The sequence below is a fragment of the Pan paniscus genome, chromosome 16 (assembly GCF_029289425.2).
Source record: "Pan paniscus chromosome 16, NHGRI_mPanPan1-v2.0_pri, whole genome shotgun sequence".
NCBI classification, from domain to species: Eukaryota; Metazoa; Chordata; class Mammalia; order Primates; family Hominidae; genus Pan; species Pan paniscus.
In genome coordinates this window covers 33,665,300-33,692,275 of record NC_073265.2, presented here as the reverse complement: position 1 = coordinate 33,692,275, position 26,976 = coordinate 33,665,300, and the positions used below count along the sequence as shown (strand labels likewise).

General features: G+C 43.6%; 1 protein-coding gene across 3 annotated transcripts in view; it reads right to left on the bottom strand.

Annotated features, from left to right (window-relative positions):
* CTDSPL2 (CTD small phosphatase like 2) overlaps nucleotides 1-17,887 on the bottom strand; it is a 100,210-nt gene extending 82,323 nt beyond the window's left edge. Inside the window, exon 1 of one of the 3 annotated variants that reach the window (XM_003811378.6) lies at nucleotides 15,238-17,887. The gene's annotated coding sequence lies outside the window, so the exon portion shown is untranslated. The remainder of the gene's footprint in view (nucleotides 1-15,237) is intronic. The other 2 variants (XM_055098377.2, XM_008963796.6) reach the window with 2 other exon arrangements.
* Between the last annotated feature and the right edge of the window lie 9,089 nt (nucleotides 17,888-26,976).

The window sequence follows — 26,976 nt, the reverse complement described above, 5'->3', positions numbered from 1 at the left end:
AAGGTTTCCAAAAGAGTAAGAGATAAGGACTCTGGAATTGGAAAACAAAATCTCTTTTTTTTTTTGAGACACGGTCTCACCCTGTCACCCAGGCTGGAGTGCAGCGGCAGGTTCACCACTTACTTGCAGCCTCAACGTCCCAGGCTCAAGCGATCTTCGCACCTCAGCCTACAGAGTAGCTGAGACTACAGGCATGCACTACTACGCCCAGCTAATTTTTCAATCTTTTGTAGAGCTGGGGTACCACTATATTGCCCAGGGTGGTCTCAAACTCCTGGGCTCAAGTGATCTGCCCATCTTGGCCTCCTGAAGTGCTGTGATAACAGGCGTGAGGTACCATGCCTGGCCCTATTTTTTTTTGCTAACCAACTACTGTGAACAAGGGGTAGAAAATAATGGGGACAGAAGAAAAGAACAGAAAAAGGGACCAAGTAAAATTTGCCTCCTACCCCCACCTTTTTAATATTTACTTACTTTTAAAAATGACAAAATAACCTGTAGACAAAAAATGGCAAATTGTCAGGTACACCAAGTGCTAAAATACTTCATCTTAATTCCAGACTTTAAAATTATCTATCTTTTTTTTTTTTTGAGACAGAGTCTTGCTCTGTCACCCAGGCTGGAGTGCAGTGGCATGATCTCAGCTCACTGCAACCTCTGCCTCCCAGATTCAAGCAATTCTCCTGCCTCAGCATCCCGAGTAGCTGGGATTACAGGCATGCACCACCACACCTACTTTTTGTAATTTTAGTAGAGAAAGGGTTTCACCATGTTGGCTAGGCTGGTCTCGAACTCGTGACCTCAGGTGATCTGCCCGCCTCGGCCTCCCAAAGTGCTGGGATTACAGGCATGAGCCACCGCACCTGGCCACAATATATGTTTTTTTTCCCCCTAGGAATTTCGTAACAGGAAATAGAAGAAGAAGCAAGGTTGAGAGGAGACTGGGAAAAGATGACAAAAGTTACAGAGGAGGAGCTGACCACAAGACAGTTTTGAGGGAACCAGCACTTAGGGAAGAAGAAAAAGCAATCCAGTGCTAATTGGGGAGTCTCTCTTTCCACTATCAATCGATCTAACCAATTCAAACCCTTTCCTTTGGTCTAAACTAAAGAAAAGGCAACCTGAGGGCAAAGAAGTCGGGGAATTACAAGCTACAGCCCCAGAAAGAGAAGAGCACTTCTATGACCCACTGGAGTTTTTCCTAGAGATCCATTCTTCTAAATTAACTGGGTTCTGCCTAGGCTACAGAAAGCTAGAAAGAATGCCACCACCAGCCTAACAACAAAAAAACATGAATAAACTACAAAATTGAACCTTTTAAAAACCCATCCGAGAGCTGAGGACTCAGGCAACCAGGAAACCTCAAATCCAAGAAAATACAACCCCTTCCTAGAAGAGACAGAAAGCAAGCACTGGCTCACCTGAGGTAGACCACGGGAAAAAACAATGGTTCCATAAAACCAGGTAAAAAGAATTCATCTAAAATTGTTAACAAACTGCTGAAGGCAAAGTGTGGATTAGCATGAGAATGTATTATTCCTGAGAGACACAGATAACAAGGGAAATTCAAACCATTTGCAAGATCTTCCACAGACCTCCACCAAAGGCTCACAATATGGGAACATGGGACTGAAGAGAGCCCTCCTCTGTGGTGCAGTGCTGGAGGAAGGGAGCAGCTTCTACAATGGGAAAAATACGAAGCCCCAACCAGATCCTTCTCTTCTAGGGAACAAAAACTGGAAGGGACTAGTGGAGGAACAGCAAGCCCAGTTACCCGCAAGGCACAAGTGAATGCGGGGGAGTGAAAGAAAAAAAAAACTCTACCACTGTAGGGGAAGGAAACAGTGTTGGACCCAGGGTCTTATACCAAAGACATTAGAGATCTTACTAATGTCTCTAATACCACTGAGGCAAGAGCAGAGAAACTCTTTTCCAGATAACACCTACAAAGATAAAAATTTCAGTCTGGCCTAGAGGAGCAAGATTATTGATAGAGTCCCACTCATGAGGCCAAGGCACATAAGCCAAACGCTGAGAACTGATCAGGAAAATTCAGAAATACCTTCCCACATGCCAACTACCAATCTAAGCACAAAGTAACACGAGAGAAATTTGAAGCCAATGGTGCACTTAAGGTACCCTCTGCAACAACAAAACAGAAACTCAGCTTAACTCCTGACTACACTGACTCAACTCCCTACCCTAAAAGTCCACGAATGCAATGTTCCAGGTATAAATATTATTTACTCAGTCTTTACTACCCTATTCACAATATCCAGCATTCACTAAAATATTGCAAGACACACAAAAAAGGAATAAATTACAACCGTCAAGAGGCAAAGCATTCAACAGACCAGAAATCAAGATGAATTTAAAAAAAATTTAAAAACCAGAAATTAAATTTTTTGCAAAGATCAGTAAATTGATAAACCTTTAGCAGTTTGAGGAAAAAAAGACGCAAATAACCATTATTAGGAAGGAAAAAGTGAACATCACTATAGATCCTATATACTTTTAAGGAGAATTTACAGAGTATTACCAACAGGACCAGGCGCAGTGGCTCATGCCTGTAATCCCAGCACTTTGGGAGGCCAAGGCAGGCAGATCACCTGAGGTCAGGAGTTCGAGACCAGCCTTGGCAACAGAGTGAAGCCCCATCTCTACTAAAATTACAAAAATTAGTCAGGCATGGTGGTACGCACCTGTAATCCCAGCTACTCGGGAGGCTGAGGCAGGAAAATCACTTAAACCTGGGAGGCAGAGGTTGTAGTGAGCCGAGATCACACCACTGCACTCCAGCCTGGGCAACAGAGCAAGACTCCATCTCAAAAAAAAAAAAAAAACAAAAACAAACAAACAAAAAAACAGCTTTATGCCTGTACACTCAATAATTTAGATGAAAATCAAATTCCTCAAAACATATGGACCACCAAAGCTCACACATTAGATAACCTAATTAGCCCCATATCCATTAATTTCTAAAATTGAAACTGTAGTAAAAAACCTCCAACATAGAAAACTCCAGGCCCAAATGGCTTCACTGGAGAATCCTACCAATCATCTAAAAAGAAACAATACCAAATCTACATAAACTCTTCCAGAAAATAGAAGGGAACACTTCCCAACTCATTTTATGAGACCAACATTACCCTGATAACAAAACCAAACAAACATAATACAATATTAATTTGGCCCAGTACAGGTTAGGAATTGCTTATATAACATCAGCAACAACCTGATTTTATTAAATTTAAAATATAAAGGAAACAGTTTTAAACATACATATACAGCCTCACGTTGGTAATGCTACTACTTATGTCAGGATTTACCATACCCTTTCAGTTCTTTAGTGTTCCATTACTAGATAAATTACAGGTTGAGTATCCCTAATTTGAAAATACAAAACCTGAAATGCTCCATAATCCAGAAACCTGAGTGCTGACATGACACTCGAAGAAAATGCTCAACCAGTATAATGCAAATATTCCCCCCTCCCAAAAAAAACATAAAAATACAGAGACTTTTGGTCTCAGGTATTTCAGATAAGGGATACTCAAACTGTATCAGTAAAAAATGGAACAAATAAGGTGCGGTGGCTCAAGCCTGTAATCCCAGCACTTGGGAGGCTGGCGGGGGGTGGGGGGGCAGGCAGATCACAAGGTCAGGAGTTCGAGACCGGCCTGGTCAATATGGTGAAACCCCGTCTCTACTAAAAATACAAAAATTAGACGGGCATGGTGGTGGGTGCCTGTAGTCCCAGCTACTCGGGAGTCTGAGGCAGGAGAATGGTGTGAACCCAGGAGGCGGAGGTTGTAGTGAGACAAGATCGCGCCACTGCACTCCAGCCTGGGCGACAGAGCGAGACTCTATCTTAAAAAAATAAATAAATAAATGACAACAACAATAATAATAATATAAAGCTTGGGAAAATGAGTATGCTTAGGAAAGAAATCTGTGAATGAAAATGATACAATTTAGGCATCATCACAAAACAAACATAGCAATAAGGGCAATATTTTAGCCTAAGAATTCATGACATTGGAAGAAAAAAGTATATAATGTAAAACAGTCCTACTTGTTCACAACACTGGTTGTGATCTGGTTCAAGATCTCCTTTCAGGAATACAAAAAGTTAATTGCCCAGCAATTCAAAACTGGGCAATAAAATTTCCTTTCTACTTGCCTGCAGCCCAGGTAAAAGGATTAAAGAGGTAGTGGGTTGGAGTTGGAGAATGAGCCTCTTTCAAATGTTCATTATAAACTGCATCATTAATTCTACTAGAATCTCTACTGCCTCTAAATTTCAGACTCACACTCAACCACATTCTCAACACTTTTACTTGGTACCTCAAATTCAACTCACCCAAAACTGAATTCACTTTTCCCATACCACCCCCATACCAAAAGCTCTTCCTACCGTATTTTTCCTAATATATTCTTCATCACAAGTAATGCTACTACCATCTACCTAACTAGCCAAGCCAGAAACTTAGAAGCCATCCTAAACATCACAGTTATTATTCCTCTCCCTTATCTTATATAGTCAATCATCAAATCCTGATGATTTTACCTCTGAAATATTTCTTCGTCTTGTCCCCTTTAAATAGATCCTGGGCACTGCACAAACTTGCCTGTTCCTCTCACCCAGGTTTCCCATCAACTGCCTTCAAAATAAAGACTAAACTCTAGCATTGCATATGAAACCCACAATAACTACTTCCCAGTCTGTTTTCATTGCTATTTGCTGCCACATTCTTTTGTTTTTTTTTGAGATGGAGTCTCGCTCTGTCACCCAGGCTGGAGTGCAGTGGTGTGATCTCAGCTCACTGCAAGCTCCACCTCCCGGGTTCATGCCATTCTCCTGCCCTAGCCTTCCGAGTAGCTGGGACTACAGGCGCCCACCACCACGCCTGGCTAATTTTTTGTATTTTTAGTAGAGATGGGGTTTCACCATGTTAGCCAGGATGGTCTTGATCTCCTGACTTCGTGATCCACCTGCCTCGGCCTCCCAAAGTGCTGGGATTACAGGCGTGAGCCACCGCACCCAGCCAGCTGCCACATTCTTAGCACTGCAGTACTAATCGTTTCCTGCCCACACTGTGCTCTATACATGCTTCTGCTCTTTTTACCTCATTCTTTCAATTAACTATTATCTTCATTGTTTAAAACTCAGCCCAAGTATCATGTATAAGTAACCACCTCTATAGCCTCAAACCTGTGTAAACCCTGTGATTATCTCTAATTTAGCTCTTAAATTGTATTAAATAATCTGTTTCTTTCTCTTTAATTGCACTAGACTGTAAGAGTCTTGAAGGTAGATGCTGGATCCATAATTCTAGTAACCTGGCACACGAGTTAACTCAATCTTTGTTGAACTAAGCCACAATTTTTCAAATCTCTCTCAAAAAGGCCAGATAATTGGGGTGAAGGAGACCGTATCACTGAAACATAAACAATCTTCACATCAATACTTAATTCTTGCCTACAAAAAGGGGCTTATAAATAAAACTAAAAGTTTCTTCCTCATAAGATTTCCTTCCCCTTCACAAAATCCATGATACCAAGCAATTTTTGAGGCAGACAATTATGGTTTCAAATTGCCTTGTATTAACAATATGATTACAATAATGATAAAAGCATAAATTCAGTTGATAATCTGCTCCCAAGGTCTTGAATGCACACATTTCTACCTAAAAACATTAAGAGAAAATAGCACATTGTATATGAAGAATTCTCAACAAATTACAACTTACTTATGTGCCCTCTTTACAAATGTATTTGCTAATTGAATGAGAAGTGGTATACAGCTTGAGCATCCCTACTAGGAAAATCTGAAATACAAAAATCTGAAAATCCGAAATGCCCCAAAATCCAAGTTTTTGAGCACCAACATACATAATGTCACAAGTGGAAAATTCCACCCCGACTTCATGTGACGAGTCAGTCAAAATGCAGTCAAAACTGTTTCATGCACAAAACTATTAAAAATATTGTTTAAAATTACCTTCAGACTATGTGTGTAAGGTACTTATGAAACATAAATGAATTTCATGTTTAAACTTGGGTCCTTTCCAAGATACCTCATTATGTATATGCAAATATTCCAAAATCCAAAAAAATCTGAAATCCAAAACACTTCTGATACCAAGCATTTTGGATGAGGGATACTCAACCTGTTCTGATGTGTCATGCATTAAGAGAGAAACAAGAGTAGATAACACATATAAATAAAGAAAATTACAAAAAGATCACAAATCAAACATTAAAGGCAACAAAGTCAAGATTTGCTGTAAAACTTTATGTATATTTACAGTTGGCTATATAAAAAATAATACATGCATGCAAGGTTCTAGAGTAGACTCCTGAAGGAGTTACTAAAGGAATGACCTCCAGACTAAGAGGTGGACACACTCAGTTTCCAGTCCTTAATCTATCATTAGTTAGCTGTGAGACACTGCTTAAGTCATGCAATCATTCTAGCACTTTGTTTCCTCAACAGCAAAAGAAATTATTGGACATCAGATCTGGCATTTCACGTGTAAATTTTACCTAAAAAATAAACAAACAAAGAGCTGTCAAAATGGGAGATGAGTCATTAATTAATCAGAGCTGTCTTCATCCTTCCATCATATACAACTCATCCTGCAGCAACCTCATTAAGATAAACATTCACTACATGTTAAGGAGTCTTCAGAATGATTCATCACAATAAAACACAAATGTTATTGGACTAGATGACCTCTTTGGTCTCCTCCAGCTCTAAAATTCTCTGGGTCTGTTAATTTATACTCTACCTTACAAATGGTACGATTACTAAATTTACATTAACTTACTATATTCATGAAAGAAAAAGCTAAAGTCATTGCCCTCTTTGACACCAAATGACATTTTCAAAAGTAGCAGCATGTTTCCACTTAGTCTACATTTCTAGCCTGACTAATCTGAAATCAAGTTTCAGGTATTACAACTGTCCACCTTTACTCTCCACTACTTCCATAAGCCTTCATTATGAAAGGAGGAGGAGGACTTGGGGAAAAAACAGATTTCTCCGTCACCTAAGAAAAAAAATCAAGACAACTAGGGAAGAAGGACTAAGTATAGGAGCATTATATAAAATAGCAACTTGGCCAGGTGCGATGGCTCACACCTGTAATCCCAGCACTTTGGGAGGCCGAGGCGGGTGGATCACTTGAGGTCTGGAGTTCGAGACCAGCCTGGCCAACATGGCGAAACCCCGTCTCTACTAAAAGCACAAAAATTAGCCAGGCGTGGTGGTGCACACCTGTAATCCCAGCTACTCGAGAGGCTGAGGCAGGAGAATCGCTTGAACCCGGGAGGCAGAGGTTGCAGTGAGCTGAGATTGCGCCACTGCACTCCAGACTGGGTGACAGAGCGAGACTCCGCCTCAAAAAAAAAAAAATCAACTCTACAACAGGAAGATTCTCTTTTTTTTTTTTTTTTTGGTTTTGAGACAGAGTTTCTCTCCTTGCCCAGGCTGGAGTGCGATGGCGCGATCTTAGCTCACTGCAACCTCCGCCTCCAGGGTTCAAGCAATTCCCTGTCTCAGCCTCCCGAGTAGCTGGGATTACAGGCATGCGCCACTATGCCCGCCTAATTTTTGTATTTTTGGTAGAGACGGGGTTTCGCCATGTTGGCCAAGCTGGTCTTGAACTCCTGACCTAAGGTGATCCACCTGCCTTGGCCTCCCAGAGTGGTGGGATTACACGCGTGAGCCATTGCGCACAGTCAGAAGGATTCTTTTTTTTTTTTTTTGAGACGGAGTCTCACTCTGTCGCCCAGGCTAGGGCACAGTGGCGTGATCTCGGCTCACTGTAACCTCTGCCTCCCGGGTTCATGCAATTCTCCTGCCTCAGCCCCCGTGGCTGGGATTACAGGTGCACACCACCGCGCCCAGCTAATTTTTGTATTTTTAGTAGAGACAGGGTTTCACCATGTTGGTCAGGCTGGTCTCAAACTCCTGACCTCGTAATCCGCCTGCCTTGGCCTCCGAAAGTGCTGGGATTACAGGGCGTGCGCCACTGTGTCTGGTCAAAGGTTATTTTAATCCTATTCACAACAAAGTGTGTGATAAAGACAGGTGGTCTTTCTGGATCATCAATATTTCTGATATATGGTCTTCTCTGCTTTTCCATTTAGCTAATATTATAAAATTATTTAAAAACTACTAAATATAATAAACTTATCAAAAACATTTGGCAAAATACAGAACTATACAAAAAATAAAACAACTGAGTTAGGCTGATAAAATTATAGGGTTTTCTCTGACTTAAAGTTTTCTTCAATAAATAAGAAAAAAAAGAATGTGTTTTTGGCCGGGCACAGTGACTCACTCACACCTGTAATCTCAGCACTTTGGAAGGCCCACCTAGGAAGAGGTCACTTGAGACTGAGTTCAAGACCAGCCTAGGCAACAGTGAGACCCTGCCTTTATTTAAAAATTTTAAAACTTGGCCAGGCATGGTGGTGCACACCTGTAGTTCCAACTACTTGGGAGGCTGCGGCAGGAGGATCGCTTGAGCCCAGGAGGTCAAGGCTGCAGTAAACTGTGACTGTGCCATTGTACTCCAGCCTAGGTTAGAGAGTAAGACTCTGTCTTCTTTTTTTTTCTTGAGACTGAGTCTTGCTCTGCCATCAGGCTGCAGTGCAGTGGCACGATCTCAGCTCACCGCAACCTCCTCCTCCCAGGTTCAAGCAATTCTCCTGCTTCAGCCTCCTGAGTAGCTGGGACTACAGGCATGCGCCACCATGCCCAGCTAATTTTTGTATTTTTAGTAGAGATGGGGTTTCGCCATGTTGGCCAGGATGATCTCGATCTCTTGACCTCATGATCTGCCCATCTTGGCCTCCCAAAGTGCTGGGATTACAGGCATGAGCCACCACGCCCAGTCAAGACCCTATCTCTTAAGAAAAAAATAAATAAATAAATAAATAAATAACAATGATTTTTCTAAAACCATTATCAATCTATTTTCTCTAGAGAAACAATATATGGGTTGTTAGATTACTGATGACTAAAACACACTCTTAAAATATACACTGATTTTTTTTTTTTTGAGACAAGAGTCTTGCTCTGTTGCCCAGGCTGGAGTGCAGTGGCGCAATCTCGATTCACTGCAACCTCCATCTCCTGGGTTCAAGCGATTCTCCTGCCTTAGCCTCCCAAGTAGATGGGATTACAGGCATACACCACGATGCCCAGCTAATTTTTTTTGTATTTTTACTAGAGACGGGGTTTTACCATGTTGGTCAGGCTGGTCTCGAACTCCTCAACTCACGCCACTGCACTCCAGCCTGGGTGACAGAGCAAGACTCCGTCTCAAAAAACAAAAACAAAAACAAACAGAAAAAATACAAAAATTAGCCAGGCGTGGTGGCAAACACCTGTAGTCCTAGCTACTCAGGAGGCTGAGGCAGGACAATCACTTGAACCAGGGAGGCGGAGGTTGCAGTGAGCTGAGATCGTGCCACTGCACTCCAGCCCGGGCAACAGAGTGAGAGTCCATCTCAAGAGAAAAAAAAGTGTGTGTGTGTGTATATATATATGTATATAAAATATTTAAATCCCTACTTAGGCTGAGCGCAGTGGCTCACACTTGTAATCCCAAGTATGTTCTACTAGTACACTGTTTCAGCTGTTTTTTGTCCTTTTTTTTTTTTTTTTTTTTTTGAGACAGGGTCTTGCTCTGTTACCCAGGCTGGAAGACTGGAGTGCAATGGACGGCACCCTCACGGCTCACTGCAGCCTCAACCTCCTGGGCTCAAGCAACTCCCCTTCTCAGCCCCGCTAGTGGATGGGACTATAGATGTGAGTCACCATGCCCAGCTAATTTTTGTATTTTAGGTAGAGACAGGGTTTCGCCATGTTGCCCAGGCTGGTCTCGAACTCCTAAGCTCAGGGGATCCGCCTGCCTCAGCCTCCCAAGTGCTGGGATTACAATCATGAGCCACCAAGCCCAGCCTGTTGTGTTGTTTTAATCAAATCCACAAACACATTTCCATGCTAGAATCCCATGTTGATCATTCATGTTCAATATAGACTTTCTCTTTTTTCTTCAATCTAACACAGGAATCGGCCAGGTGCGGTGGCTCACACCTGTAATCCCAGCACTTTGGGAGACCGAGGCAGGTGGATCATCCTGAGGTCAGCAGTTCGAGACCAGCCTGGCCAACATGGTGAAACACTATCTCTACTAAAAATATAAAAAATTAGCCAGGCGTGATAGCGGGCACCTGTAATGCCAGCTATTCGGGGGACTGAGACAGGAGAATCACTTGAATCTGGGAGGCAGAGGTTGCATTGAGCTGAGATGGCGCCACTGCACTGCAGCCTGGGAGACAGAGCGAGACTCTGTTTCAAAAAAATAATAATAATAGGCCGGGCACAGTGGCTCACGCCTGTAATCCCAGCACTTTGGGACGCCAAAGTGGGCGGATCACAAGGTCAGGAGTTCGAGAACAGCCTGGCCAACATGGTGAAACCCCATGTCTACTAAAAAAATACAAAAATTAGCCGAGCATGGTGGCGTGTGCCCATAATCCTAGCTACCTGGGAGGCTGAAGCGGGAGAATTGCTTGAACCCGGGAGGCGGAGGTTGCATTGAGCCAAGATTGCACCACTGCACTCCAGCCTGGGCGACAGAGCAAGACTTCATCTCAAATAATAATAATAATAATAATAATAATAAAATAATAATATAGGAACATATGGATATCACAAAATACATAGTCCCTAGTACAGTCAACTGGCCTATTGTGACCTTCATTAAAATATTTGTCTTTAAGGTCTTACAATTCTTCTTGGGGCCACACTCAGTCTCACTATTCCTTACTGTCAGGATCCCAAAGGACTCCAAGCAGCCAAAGCTTCTCACCATAATTCTATCCCCACCATGCCTGTCATCTTTCCGAGACAATGCTCCTATATTCTACACCCCTTCTAATCACAGCCAGTGCATAAAAACTTAACTCTCCTGGCCAGGCGCGGTGGCTCACACCTGTAATCCCAGCACTTTGGGAGGCTGAGGCGGGTGGATCACTTCAGGTCAGGAGCTCGTGACCAGCCTGACCAACATGGTGAAACCTCATCTCTACTAAAGAAAAAAAATACAAAGTTAGCCGGCCGTCGTGGTGGGCGCCTGTAATCCCAGCTGCTTGGGAGGCTGAGGCAGGAGAATGGCTTGACCCAGGAGGCAGAGGTTCCAGTAAGCTGAGATCGCACCACTGCACTCCAGGCTGGGGAACAAGAGCGAAACGCTGTCTCAAAAAAAAAAAAACAAAAAACAAACAAACAAACAAACAAAAAACTTAACTCTCCTATGTTTCCTTATCTCTGAACCCTCAACCTGTGTGTGGTACCAATAAGCTTATTTGATAGTCAATCTGTGCTAATATTGTCAACAAAAGACAATTTTTAAAGTTTCCTCTTTCAGAGAATTTGTGATTTTTAAACAGGACATTTAGAAAAACACTGGAGAGAGATAAATAAAGTTAGGCATTGGCAATTCTCAAATTATACCACACAGTCAACTACCTAGTCTACCTATTTGTAATGCACGTCCAATTACAATTTAATATAGTTTAAATTAAAAAATTAATGTAGTCATACAAACACTAGTGAATATATGTCTGGCTTAGATATATGCCTCCTGGCAAATGCCAAGTAAGTGAAAACTAAAGCTGCAATTAAACGGTTTTAACATGGGTTCCATATCTGTCAAGGCTCCTCATCATGAGCCGGGTGCAGTGGCTCATGCCGGTAAGCCCAGCACTTTGGGAGGCTTAAGGAGGGAGAATCACTTGAGCCTAGGAGTTTGAGACCAGTCTGGGTGACACAGCGAGACCCCGTCTCCATTAAAAAAAAAAAAAAAGTGGGCCAGGTGCGGTGGCTCACATCTGTAACCCCAGCACTTTGGGAGGCCGAGGTGGGTGGATCAACTGAGGTCAGGAGTTCAAGACCAGCCTGGCCAACATAGAGAAACCCCATCTCTACTAAAAATGCAAAAATTAGCCAGGTGTGGTGGCGCATGCCTGTAGTCCCAGCTACTCAGGAGGCTGAGGCAGGATAATTACTTGAACTCAGGAGGTGGAGTCTGCACTGAGCCAAGATCACACCATTCCACTCCAGCCTGGGCAATAAGAGCGAAACTCCGTCTCAAAAAAACAAAAAAAAAGTAGCAAATGACCCCCTGTAGCCAATTTACTTAAAACAATCAGGTACTTTTTAGCTTACTTTTAACCAGAAAAATTACTTAGAGCACAACACAAATAAACTCTCAGCACACTTGATATTTGTGACTTAAAGTGTCTTTTCTACTTTATGCTTTCACAACCTGGTAAGTTACAATTAGATATTGCTTTTTCCAAATTCTGGCAAACCATTTTATTCATTATCTCATCAATCTAAAGCACAGTCTCCTATGACCAGGATAAATTAATACTATTTTGGACTCGGCTTGGTGGCAAATACCCGTCTTCCCAGCACTTTGGGAGGCTGAGGCAGGAGGACTGCTTGTAGCCAGGAGTTGCAAAGCAGCCTGGGAAACATAGTGAGACCCCATCTCTACAAAAAAATTAAAAAATTAGCCAGGTGTGGTAGCATGTGCCTGCAGTCCCAGCTACTTGGGAGGCTGAAGCAGGAGGACTGCATAGGCCCAGGGGTTCACTACTGCACTCCAACCCGGGCCACAAAGAGAGACCCCCATCTCTAAAAAATAAAAATAAAAATAAATGCCATTTTACTCAACTGACAAAATCTATAGGTACAAATCCAGAATCTAGTACATCCTTGGTGAACAACAGGTCCAAGTTTCTTTAACCAGAATTAGATGGACTCTGTTATATAATAATCTCATGAAAAACCACTTAACCAGAAATCACAAACTTGAGATCAGCTAGATGAATCTGGAAAGAAAAGACTTCCCCAATTCTTAATTTCTTAACAGTGGGAAAACAGTAACATTACCAGCTCAAGTTAAATGCACAAGAGACACTATGTAGAATGGAATCTTGTGAAACATACAAACCCTGACATTCCTATGCAATCCTATTTAGATTTTCTATATAGCTACAAGTCCACAAAGCTTAAGGACTACATCATTTATAGCTTTTACATTCTTTTTTTTTGAGACGGAGTCTCGCTGTGTCACCAGGCTGGAGTACAGTGGGGTGGTCTTCAGCTCACTGCAACCTCCGCCTCCTGGGTTCAAGCGATTCTCCTGTCTCAGCCTCCCGAGTAGCTGGGACTACAGGTGTGCGCCACCATGCCCGGCTAATTTTTGTATTTTTAGTAGAGATGGAGTTTCACTATGTTGGCCAGGCTGCTCTCGAACTCCTGATCTTGTGATCCGCCTGCCTTGGCCTCCCAAAGTGCTGGGATTACAGGCGTGAGCCACCCCACCCAGCCAGCTTATACATTCTTTCAACTCTGAGAAAGCATTAAAAGAGTGCAAGTACTGAATGCACGTAGTACTAAACAATTTAGGAGAACTCTTGAAAACAAGGTCTACAATGCTCATTCAGCTAGCTGCAAACTAATTTTTATTAAAAACATTAACGCTATTAACTACCCAAAAAGGTCATTAAAATACAGACAAAACCTACACACTAGACCAATGATTTAAGATCCCTTTAAGTTGCATATTTGGCTCCATTTTTTAAATAAACTGACTCGGCAAGTAGTTAACGTGCCTGTACCTCCACTATTCTATTCGCCTTAGGAAAGTATGAAGTTCAACTTAATCCTAAAAAACTTCTTCACATAAGAGCTACCTTTTGCCTTGACTTTCTTTATGACCTTGGGCAAAGTCTACCAAATGAGGATTATAATAATGTTTGTGTGTTCCTGTTTATTATTGAAAATTAACCAAAACATCGTGCAAACAATAGTGAAATTCTCTAAGCTGGACCTATCCAGAACTGAAAACCTGAGTTATAAATATCAACTGATATTCAATGTGAACAGTTTTTAAAATTTTAATTTGATTAGTGAAAACAAAACAAAAAAACCTGCAAAGATCCCAAATTCAACATGATTAATAAATTCCGAAAACACCAACAGCCTCCTTATTACTTCTCTTTATGAACAATTGGTCTGCAATGTAATTTTAAAAAAAGGAAAGAAAAAGTAAAGAAATATAGTAAAACCAGCTTTAACACGCCATTTCCCTCTTCTAAGAATAAAAAATGGACCAGGAACGAAAATTTAAAACTGGGCGAAGAATGGGGAGACAAAGCAATCTACAATTTGAAAATTACACAGATAAATCCATCATTTCAAGTCACTAATTTGTATACCCACTGAAGAAATTCATCTTGGTACTGCGTTACCAGCATTAGGAAGATAAATCCCTGCCTCGGAGGAACATCTACTGAGTACGTTTCATTTCAGGATCTCAGGTAAGTTTACGAGCTCTTAGATCTCTTTAGGTTTCCCTAAGGTACGCTGAAGTGTTTAACATCATTCACACATCCAGCCACCACTAGGGTGAGAAGTAAATAAACAAGATTTACTTATGCAATTATTTACCACAGAACTCTGGCCAAGAATGCAAAAGTAAACACCCATACAGACATTTAAAATCCAAAGAAAGCAGAGAATATTAAGGATAATAAGGTTCACTCTAACTGACCACTGTGGAAACCAGAGGCCTTCCACATGGACTGTTCTTTACTACCACTCCCGATTTGAAAAAGTAACAATGTCAACTCGAGATTTTAACAGTACAAAAGATAAACAGAACTTAGTCAAATCCCTTCTTCCAGATTCTGAAAAGGTGTTTATAAGAACTGAGATAAGAGCAACGCCCCCCTAAAAGCACCCTACTCGAAAGAATGAAATGCTGAAAACATCAGGTGGGCCAAAAAGGTTAAAAAAGCTAAACTTCTAACTTAATTACCCAGAGGTTGGGACTAGGAACGTGAGATCGGAGTGGGGGTGGGTAGCAAAGTGAAATCTAACCCCAGAAATCACAACGCAGGCCGCAACCTAGGAGGTGAAGCTGGCGGGAAGTGAGCTCCCTTTCTGTTCCCAGGGGAAAGTCCAGAAAGGAGCGGCTCCGCACAGTGGACGTACGAGGCGCCAAAGAGTGCATGCCTACCAAGGCGCCAGAGCCGCTGGAGGACCAGGTTTAGAAGGGGAGGAGATCCCGGCAGACGGCCCTGGAAGAGGAGGAGGACTAAGATTGGAAGCAGCGGCGGCGTCTGGACGAAGGGGATTACCTAACTGTGACGACAGAGAAGTGTCCTCAGGCTCCGGCGATGGTCCCGACTGCGCAATGTGTGGTGTCTTTCCCGCTTACCCCGCAGCAGCAACAGAACCAGCTCCTTCAGCCAGTCGCCATTTCCCGCCTACCGACCTGCTGCACCGCACGGACAGGGACCCGGATGGAAAGCGGCCTCTCCGCGCAGGCGCCCTGACTTCCTCCTCCCCCTCCCGCCACAATTCCGCGAGGTGGGAGGGAAGGAATGTGGGCAGCCACAACGGCAACAACAACCAAAAAAACACTTTTACTTCCGTGAAGAGCGTTGAAGTTCCTTACGCCGGAAGAAACTCTCTAGTCTGAATCCCGGAGAAAAACTGAACACAAGGCCTTAGTACTGGGTCGATTAAGAAAGGACAAAACCTATCAGGATAAGCAAGGGCCTGGGGGATATTTGTACATTAGGGGCCTCCGTAGCCGGCTGTGTAGTGGTCGCAGGGGGAGTAGGGAGTAAAGCGTTAGGAGTGGAGAGGCGGGGACCCGACGGACGGTTTTTCCTCCCGCTCCTAACGGAACTGCTTGGGCAGAGCTGGGAGGGGGAGCGCGCCCTTGCCCCGGAGGCGGGGCTTAGGAACGCGTAGTGCACCCTGGCGGCTAGGGTTTAGTAACTGTGGGCGCGCTGGGTAGGTGGAGCTGAGGGGATAAGGCGGGACTAACGGCTTGGCGCGCTGGAGGAGGTAGTTTGTAGGGAGCGCTGCCTGAGGCCGGGAGAAAGCGAATCTGGCGCCTTTCCTGGGATTTCGGTGGCCCTTGAAGTTTCCCTTTCCAGCTCATTGCCTAAAGGGCGTAGCAGTCGCTTTTGGATCATAAATATTCATGCCCTTCGACTCAACCCTATGTTGGCGGTGATTCTGCAGGTTGAAAACTCGGATCTTTCAGGCCAGTGGGCTCCCACCTGCGACCCTAGGTCAAAGGACGGTCAGCTCCACAGAGTGAAAATGTATCAGTCCGGAGAATCCAGTTCTAGTGGGGTATCGGAAAACCAAGCCTAGTGTTTGGAAGAACATTTTTCACTGAAACTCCAAGCCACTCTCCTTATTCAATCAAGAAATATTTATTGAAAAAATAACTAGGTGCGACGGGTAAAACAGTGAGCCAGGCAGACACGGACACTGCCTTCCCCAAAGGTAATGATTTTTTTTTTTTTTTTTTTTTTTTTGAGACGGAGTCTTCACTCTGTCGCCCAGGATGGAGTGCAGTGGCGCGATCTCGGCTCAAACCTTCACCTCCCGGGTTCAAGCGATTCTTGTGCCTCAGCCCCCCGAGTAGCTGGGATTACAGGCGCGCGCCACCACGCCCGGCTAATTTTTGTATTTTTAGTAGAGACGGGGTTTCACCACGTTGGTCAGGCTGATCTCGTACTCCTGACCTCGTGATCCGCCCGCTTCGGCCTCCCGAAGTGCTGGTATTACAGGCGTGAGCCACCGCGCCCGGCCAAAGATCATAATCTATTGAAGAAGACACCCAAGTAAACAGAATTTAAAAACTGATAAAGCGAATACAAGGATGGCATGATAGGCGTTGTAAAACACATGAGAGTGCCGGCGAGGGGGTCTGGGAAGGTTTCGTACAATAACATCTGAGACAAAAAGGAGGAGTTGGTGTTGCAGGGGAAGAGTGTCTGGGTAAAGGAAACAACAGACGGAAAAGTCCAAAGATGAGACTGTGTTGAGCCATTGGAGAAGTAGTTCTGTGCGCTAAGAAAAGAGGATGGGAGGGCAGGGGGAAGATGGCAAGAGAGGCTGAGAAGTAAGCAGAAATAACATACCGTTGTGAATCTCATTATTTCGAAGTATGGAGCAGGTGGGTTGTCTTCTGAAAACCTTGTATACTACAGATTCTTCTGTCAGAGTTCATTTGCACCGTAAATCTTCCTAGTGCAAAAATGCTCTGAATGCGACATTTATTGGGAGCTGGTGGTATACACAGCACAGAACTATTAATAGTAACAGTCCACACACAAAAAAATAGATTCCTGAAAAGTTCAATGGAATCCAACAAATAATTAGTTTATCCAGAGTGTATCATGGAAAGCAGTAAAATACCAACTGAACAGTTACCCCATTATTACTAAAGGTTATTTTATTTATTTATTTATTTTTAGAGGCAGGGTCTCACTCCATTCCCCAGGCTGAAGTAATTAAAGCTCATTGCAACCTCAAAATCCATGGTTCAAGCCATCTTCCTGCCTTGGCCTCCCAAAGTGCTGGGATTACAGGCCTGAGCTACTGCACACAGCCCCTAAAGTTTTGTTTTGCTTTTTGTTTGGAGACAAGGACTTCCTCTGTACCCCTGGCTTGAGTGCAGTGGCATGATCATAACTCACTGCATCCTTAAACACCTGGGCTCAAGTGATCCTCCCACCTCAGCCTCCCAGTATCGAGGACTGGCTAATAAAGTTATTTTTAAATCAGGTAAAAATTAGAAATATTTCTGGGGGAAAAAATTTCCAAGAAATCGTTATTTCAAACCTTCACGTTCCTAAAACTTAAGTAAAATATGCTATTTCCAAAGAGCACTTTTATATGCATTTTGATTCTCCTAACAACCCTATGAGGTAGGTAAAATAGGTGGTATTTGTTCCCTGCCTTTCAGTTGAAGACACTGAAATTTCAAAAAAAGAAGAAAAACATGCCATATCCAAAGACAGTCACAATCATCTAGTAAGAAATATAATAGAGACTCAAGCCCCTATTCTGCTCATTATACCACCTCTTATGGCAATATTATTACCATTGTTAAATTTGGTAAGTTTAGGGCCAGGCCATAATCTCAGCACTTTGGTAGGGTGAGGTGGGAGGATCATTGTATCTCAGGTTCAAGACCAGCCTTGGCAACATAGTGAGACCTTATCTCTATTAAAAGAAAAATTATTAAGTTTAGAAAGGTTGCTGATAGTAAGCCTAAGTCCATTTGCAATTTTTAACATTTTAACACCATTTTTTCACAAGGGATAATTGTTATGTTCTGCTTTTTACCTTAATTTATATCCCATGGTCTCTCTCCTAGCCTCCTTTTCTGCAATATCTAAGTGAATTGTTGTGAAGATCAAATTAGATTATTTATGAAAGCACTTAGCAAGATGCTTTCCTTGCTCCTTAAATGGTAGTAGTTAATGTCTTGAAGCTTCCGTAACAATCTAGTCCAAAATTTTAGAATAAAATAATGGTCTAAAAATATGAACTTAAAAAAGTATGAAGTATTTTTAGATGTAAAGCAGTGGCCACAGGAAAAAAGTGTAATTAATGCAAAAAGCTAGTAGCAGGTATTTTTGCTTTCTGGTTTTGTGTTTTTTTTTTTTTTTTTTTTGAGAGGTGGAGTCTTGCTATATTGCCCAGGCGGCCCAGGCTGGACTCAAACTCTTGGGCTCAAGTGATCCTCTCACCTCAGCCTCCTGAGTAGCTGGAACTACAGGCACATGCCACCATACCCAGCTTGAATGCTTTTTAAACTATTCAAAACTACTGCTATATGAAGACACTAATGAAGTAGAGTGTTCATTAAGTAATGTAATAGGGTCAGGCGCGGTGGCTCACGCCTGTAATCCCAACACTTTGGGAGGCCAAGGTGGGCAGATCACATGAGGTCAGGAGTTGAGACCAGCCTGGCCAACATGGCGAAACCCCATATGTACTAAAAATACAAAAATTAGCTGGGTGTGGTGGCACGTGCCTGTAATCTCAGCTACTCAGGAGTCTGAGTCAGGAGAATTGCTTGAACCCGGGAGGTAGATGTTGCAGTGGGCCAAGATAATGCTACTGCACTCCAGCCTGGGGGACAGAATGAGATTGCATCTCAAAAAAAAAAAAAAATGTAGGCTGGGCATGGTGGCTCACGCCTGTAATCCCAGCACTTTGGGAGGCAGAGGTGGGTGGATCACGAAGTCAGGAGTTCAAGAACAGCCTGGCCAACATGGTGAAACCTCGTCTCTACTAAGGATGCAAAAAATTAGCCGGGTGTGGTGGCACGCGCCTGTAATCCCAGCTACTTGGGAGGCTGAGGCAGGAGAATCCCTTGAACTTGGGAGGCGGAGGTTGCAGTGAGCCAAGATCAGGCCATTGCACTCCAGCCTGGGAAACCGGGCAAGACTCTGTCTCAGAAAAAAAAAAAAAAAAAAAGTAATGTAATGCAAATACCTCAAATCTTCAGCAGTCTTTCAGTAGGTCCTTATTCCAGAGTATATGGAATATATTTACCTTTTACCTGAAATACAAGGCATTTGTTCTTCACAGTTCATTCTTATGTTAATTCTATGATGTATATGTTTTTGTCACTTATTGCAACTCAGTAAGGCAGTAATATTCATATTAAATATTGAAATACCAGAACTGTTATTTTGCTCCACTGTTGCAATTACTTGATGGCAATGGTCATCTGAAACTTAATGTGGTCAAAACTAAATTTTTAATTTTCTCTCAAACCTGCACCTCCTTAAGTATTCTCTGCCTTACTAAATGCAGTTTTTCTTTCTCATACACAATGTCCAATTTTAAAGTACAATAAACTTTCAAAATCAATTCTGAATCGAAACCCTTCTCATCACCTCAACTGCTTCTCTAGTTCAATAACCATCATCTTTAACTTGGAATGCTATAACAGCCTTTAAAGTCTTTCTGTTTCACTCTTGAACCCCTTCAATCTTTTCAACACAGCAGCCAGTTTTTTGTTTTGTTTTTTTTTTGAGACAGAGTCTTGCTCTATTGCCCAGGCTGGAGTGCAGTGGCACAATCTCGGCTCATTGCAACCTCCACCTCCTGGGTTCAAGTGATTCACCTGCCTCAGCCTCCCAGGTAGCTGGGATTACAGGCGTGCACTACCACCCCTGGCTAATTTTTGTTTTTGTTTTTGTTTTTAAATACAGAGTCTTGCTCTTGTCACCCAGGCTGGAATGGCTCAATCTTGGCTCACTGCAACCTCTGCCTCATGGCTGGGCGCAGTGGCTCATGCCTGTAATCCCAGCACTTTGGGAGGCCGAGGCAGGCAGTTCGTGAGGTCATGAGATCGAGACCAGCCTGGCCAACATGATGAAACCCCAAAAATACAAAAATGAGCTGGGCATGGTGGCGGGCGCCTGTAATCCCAGCTACTGGGGAGGCTGAGGCAAGAGAATCACTTGAAATCGGAAGGTGGAGGTTGCAGTGAGCCGAGATCGCTCCACGATACTCCAGCCTGGGTGGAAGAGCGAAACTCCATCTCAAAAAAAAAATCTCATTAATAGTATTCTGTATTTAATACATGTTGCGTATATTGGTTAAGTAAAATATCAAAATCTCACCCTTTTTTAAAAAAATGTGGGCTGGGCGCCGTGGCTCACGCCTGTAATCCCAGCACTTTGGGAGGCCGAGGTGGGTGGATCACAAGGTCAGGAGATCGAGACCATCCTGGCTAACATGGTGAAACCCCATCTCTACTAAAAAATACAAAAAATTAGCCGGGCATGGTGGCAGGCGCCTGTAGTCCCAGCTACTTGGGAGGCTGAGGCAGGAGAATGGCGTGAACTCGGGAGGCAGAGCTTGCAGTGAGCTGAGATCGTGCCACTGCCCTCCAGCCTGGGCAACAGAGCGAGACTCTGTCTCAAAAAAAAAAAAATGTGGCTACTAGAAAATTTAAAAATATACAGGTGGTTTCAATATTTCAATTGAATAGTGCTATACAGGATATTCACATTGCATGTTTTACCACCACCTCTTCAGAAAGGCCTTCCCTGATCGTCCTATCTAAAATAGCACCCCTCCATCACTATTCATTTTAGTTTTTGTTTGTTTTTGATTTTTGAGGCTGAGTCTTGCTCTGTTGCCCAGGCTGGAGTGCACTGGTGTGATCTCAGCTCACTGCAACCTCTGCCTCCAGGGTTCAAGTGATTCTCCTGCCTCAGCCTCCTGAGTAGCTGGGACTACAGGCACATGCCACCATGCCCTGCTATTTTTGTATTTTTAGCCGAGATGGGGTTTCACCATGTTGGCCAGGCTGGTCTCGCACTTCTGACCTCAGGTGATTTGCCTGACTCGGCCTCCCAAAGTGCTGGGATTACAGGCATGAGCCACCGGGCTGGCCTATTATTTATTTATTTATTTATTTATTTATTTATTTATTTATTTTTGAGACAGAGTCTCACTCTGTCGCCGAGGCTGGAGTGCAATGGCGCGATCTGGGCTCACTGCAACCTCTGCCTCCCGGGTTCAAGCTATTCTCCTGCCTCAGCGAGTAGCTGGGATTATAGGCGCACGCCACCACGCTCGGCTAATTTTTTTGTATTTTTAGTAGAGATGGGGTTTCACCATGTTGGTCAGGCTGGTCTCGTACTCCTGACCTCGTGATCCGCCCAACTCGGCCTCCCAAAGTGCTGGGATTACAGGCCTGAGCCACTGGGCTTGGCCTACCGGCCTATTACTCACTTTATTCTGGCTTCTTTTTCTCAGCATTTATCACTACTGGTCATATAATAAGCATATAAAATAATTTTGTCTCTTCCTCTAATATGTAGTTCCATGAAAGCTGGGATTTTGTCACGGCAGTATCCCCAGTACTCTGAACAGTTCTGTACACGTATTAGGTATTCAATACATAGTTGCAGAATGGTCATTGTTCTGCCATGATAGAATCCCGTGTTAGAGAGTTGGATGGATAGTGTCTTAAGGGCTGTACGTTAATTTTGACGAATAAATCAAAAATTCAAATTTCTGAGTCTCTCAACATGTCAACCCTGTGTTTCCAAATACTTGGACATGTTAGTTTGTATGTCTTCAAGTTCATTTTTCTGCCATCTCCAATCTGCTATTAAACCCATCTGATGAATTTTTCATTTCAGTTATTGTTCTTTGCAGTTCTAGAATCTCATTAGGATTTTTATAATTTCTGTGTCTGTGCTGAGATTCCCTATCTGTTCTTTCATTAACATATTTTCATTTAATTCTTTAAACATATTTATAATAGCTCCATTAACAAATACAATAAAGGTTGGGTGCAGTGATTCATGCCTGTAGTCCTAGCACTTTGGGAAGCCAAGACGGGTGGATTGCCTGAGCTCAGGAATTCAAGACCAGCCTGGGCAACGTGGTGAAACCCTGTCTCCACTAAAATACACAAAAAGTAGCTGGGTGTGGTGTTGCGTGCCTGTAGTCCTTCCCAGCTACTCAGGAGGATGAGGCACGAGAATTGCTTAAACCTGGGAGGTGGAGGTTGCAGTGAGCCAAGGTCGTGCCACTGCACTCCCGCCTGGGCAACAGAGCAAGACTGTCTCCAGGCCGGGTGCGATGGCTCACACCTGTAATCCCAGCACTTTGGGAGGCCGAGGCGGGCAGATCATGAGGTCAGGAGATCGAGACCATCCTGGCTAACATGGTGAAACCCCCTCTCTACTAAAAATACAAAAAATTAGCCGGGCGTAGTGGCAGGCGCCTGTAGTTCCAGCTACTTGGGAGGCTGAGGCAGGAGAATGGTGTGAACCCGGGAGGCAGAGCTTGCAGTGAGCAGAGATCGCGCCACTGCACTCCAGCCTGGGCGACAGAGTGAGACTCCATCTCAAAAAAAAAAAAAAAAAAAAAAAGACTGTCTCCAAAACAAAACAAATAACAAAGTCCACCCCAATTTTAAAAAACTATGGACCACATTTTCTCATCTCTTTGTAGGTCTAGTCATTTTTTAGGGAACACTGGACATTATGAATAATAATGTTTTAGAGACTCTAGATTCTGTTATCTTCCCTGAAAAGTGATGATTCTTGTTTTAGCAGGCACTTCAGTTACTGAGTGGTCACCTAAACTTGTTGATGCTTGGTTTTATTTATACTTTGTTAGTTCACATCTATGGAAAGCCTAAGGAGACTTGCAAGCCCTATGTTGGCAGGACACAAGCTCCATACTCTGTTTCCCCTGCTAATCTTGTCAAGGCTTGACTTTAGGCTTTGATAAGGCGGATCTAGAGTAGGTCTTACTCTAGGGGATGGAGTTTACTCCTAATGTGCAGCCTTTCTAATGTTTCAGCTGTTGCTGCAATTTTTTTTTTTTTTTTGAGACAGAGTTTCCCTCTGTTGCCCAGGCTGAAGTACAGTGGCATGATCTTGGCTCACTGCAACCTCTGCCTCCTGGGTTCAAGCGATTCTCGTGCCTCAGCCTCCCGAGTAGCTGGAATTACAGGCATGTGCCACCACGCCCAGCTAATTTTTGTGTTTTTTTTAGTAGAGATGGGGTTTCGCCATGTTGGCCAGGCTGGTCTCAAACTCCCGACCTCAGGTGATCCACCTGCCTTGGCCTCCCAGTGTTGGGATTACAGGCATGAGCCACCCGCCCAGCCTGTTGCTGCAATTGTTAAAGATGTTCACCTTGGCAGGCCCAGAAATCCAATGTGCCTTAGCACTGCTTTTGTGCCAAAACTTCTTGGCCTCTGGTATCTCTATTCTGTTCTCAACCCTGTAGCAACTGCTATCTGTAAGCATTAGATGGTCTTTTTTCTGAGCATGTATAGCCCAGTCCTTGGCCATGGACTTGTGGGGACCTCTATATGGATTTCTGGGGCTGCCTCTGTGAACAGCTCCCTATTCTCTGGTGTCCGACCCAACAGATTCCAAATGTTTCAGCTGCTCCCTATGGTCTCTGCCTTCTCAGTTCAGCAGACCCACTGTGCTCTGCTCTTACTCCCAGCCTCTTTACACCACAAAAAGTGGGATGATTGTGGGGCTCACTGCCTAAGTTTCCCTTCTCTCAGAGATAGTAGTCTTGTGCTGGCTGGAAATAGTTGCCTAATACATCTTGTCGAGTTTTATAGGTGCTACTAATCCAAGAGGGCTAGTCAAGTTACTCCAACATAGCCAGAAGCAGAAGTCTCCCTTTCCTTACCTCAGACTTTTTTCTTTTTTTTTTAGTCAAGAGTCTCACTCTGTCACCCAGATTGGAATATAGTAGTATGGTCATGGCTCACTGCAGCCTTGACCTCCTGGGCTCAAGTGTCCTCCCACCTCAGCATCCCAGACAGCTGGAACTATAGGCATACACCACTACAGGCATATACCTGGCTAATTTTTGTATTTTTTGTAGAGACAAGAGTTTCACCATGATGCCCAAGTTGGTCTTGAACTCCTGGGCTTAAGGAATCTGTCCACCTTGGCCTCTCAAAGTGCTGGGATTACAGGCATGAGCCACTGTGCCTGGCCTCCCTCAGATTTTTGAAGTGAAACTAAGGGAAGAGGAGCAGCCCCTCCCAGGTAGCAAAACTAAGAAAATATGATCTGTTAGAAGCCACAGTTAGAACTTTGAGGAGGGAGCTAGTTTGAGACAAGGTAGTAAGTAGAGGGAAGTAGAAATGGGAGTTGGTGAAACAAAGTCCTGGCAGCATTCCAGTCCTTGTTTCAGTTGTCTTTAAGTCCAGGGGATTCCTATTCTTTATGCACTTTTCTTACATGAACCATTACATTTCCCCCCTTTTTCTGGGTTAGTTGGTTGAATTTTCACTTGGAACTCTTAGTGAAGAGAGTTTTAAAAGAAACTGGGTAGGGTGCGGTGGCTCATGCCTGTAATCCCAGCGCTTTGGGAGGCCGAGGTGGATCACGAGGTCAAGAGATTGAGACCATCCTGGCCAACATGGTGAAACCCCGTCTCTACTAAAAATACAAAAATTAGCTGGGCGTGGTGGCACATGCCTGTAGTCCCAGCTACTCGGGAGGCTGAGGCATGAGAATCGCTTGAACCCGGGAGGCAGAGGTTGCGGTGAGCCGAGATCACGCCACTGCACTCCAGCCTGGCGACAGAGCTAGACTCCGTCTCAAAAAAAAAAAAAAATTAGAACTGAATGTCGATGGCCCACATGTGATGTGAAAACTCTATAACCTAGACTGAAAATGTATTAATGACACACTGTCCCATTGAAACCATGTGCCGCACATGAGAGAATAGGTGTTTCTAAGGTCAGCCCCATTATGGAAAGTGACTACCTTCCTGATACAGTTTGGCTCTGTGTCCCCATCCAAATCTCATCTCGAATTGTAATCTCCTGTGTAGAGGCAGGGACCTGGTGAGAGGTGACTGGTTAATGGCGAGGGTTTCCCCCATGCTGTTCTTGTGATAGTGAGTTCTTACAAGATCCAATGGTTTTAAAAATGGCAGTTTCCTGTGTGCACACTTTCTCTCCTGCCACCATGTAAAATGTGCCTTGCTTCCCTTTTGCCTTCTGCCATGACTGTAAGTTTCCTGAGGCCTCCCCAGCCATGCGGAACTGTGAGTCATTAAACCTCTTTCCTGTATAAATTACCGAGTCTCAGGTAGTATCTTTATAGCAGTGTGAAAACAGTCTAATACACTTCCTCCTAAGTATGTTGTTGCTTTTTTTCTGAGACGGAGTCTAGCTCTGTCGCCCAGGCTGGAGTGCAGTGGCTCGATCTTGGCTCACTGCAACCTCCGCCTCCTGGGTTCAAGCGATTCTCCTGCCTCAGCCTCCCAAGTAGCTGGGATTACAGGCGCACGCCACCAAGCCCGACTAATTTTTGTGTTTTTTTAATAGAGACAGGGTTTCACCACGTTGGCCAGGCTGGTCTCGAACTCCTGACCTTGTGATCTGCCTGCCTTAGCCTCCCAAAGTGCTGGGATTACAGGCGTGAGCCACCACACCTGTCTTGTTGTTGCTTTTTTAAAAAACAAATTCTCTGTCCTCATATTCAAGCAAATTTTGTTGTTACATGATTACAGGAATGAGAAGCCCAAAAGACACAATCTTAAGATTTCTTCAAACTGTGTCATATTTTAGAAATGATTTTGAAGTCATATTCACTTTTCTTCTAAAATCATCTTTCCATGTATATTTGCTTCATTTTATTTATGGGTCAGTAGCAATACCTAAACTTACAAGGCTCTCCCTATCTTGACCCCTCCATACTTCTTCAGCCTCATTTCTCTCTCCCTTGCATATTCCATTCCAGCCAAATAACTGTAATGTTTTAGTTCAGTAAAATCTAATTGTTTGGAACCTTAGAACATTCATTCATTCATTGATTTATTTGAGACAGAGTCTTGCTCTGTCACCCAGGCTGGAGTGCAGTGGTGATCTTGGCTTACTGTGACCTTCGCCTCCCGGGTTCAAGCGATTCTCCTGCCTCAGCCTCCTGAGTAGCTGGGATTACAGGCGCACGCCACCACCTCCAGCTAATTTCTGTCTTTTTAGTAGAGACACGGTTTCACCATGTTGGTCAGGCTGGTCTCGAACTCTTGACCTGGTGATCTGCCCGCCTCAGCCTCCCAAAGTGCTGGGATTATAGGAGTGAGCCACTGCGCCCAGCCAGAACTTTTATTTTTAATAGCTCTTTAACACTATTTAAAGTTATCTTGTTCATTTGTTTACTTGTGTATTATCTGACTGCCCCCACTTGAATGTACGCTCCATGCGAACAGAGACCTTGTCTATCTTATCCGCTTATCTTAATACCTAGAACAATGCTGGGCACATAATAGGCATTCAATATTTGTTGAATAAACTAGACCTACAGTAAAGAGCCCTGGTGTAAAAATATTTGGTTTTCAGGATGGGTATGGTAGCTCATGCCTGTAATCCCAGCACTTTGGGAGGTCGAGGCAGGTGGATCACCTGAGGTCAGGAGTTCGAGACCAGCCTGGCCAACATGGTGAAACCCTGTCTCTACCAAAAATACAAAAATTAGCCAGGTGTGGTGGCACGTGCCTGTAATCCCAGCTACTTGGGAGGCTGAGGCAGGAGA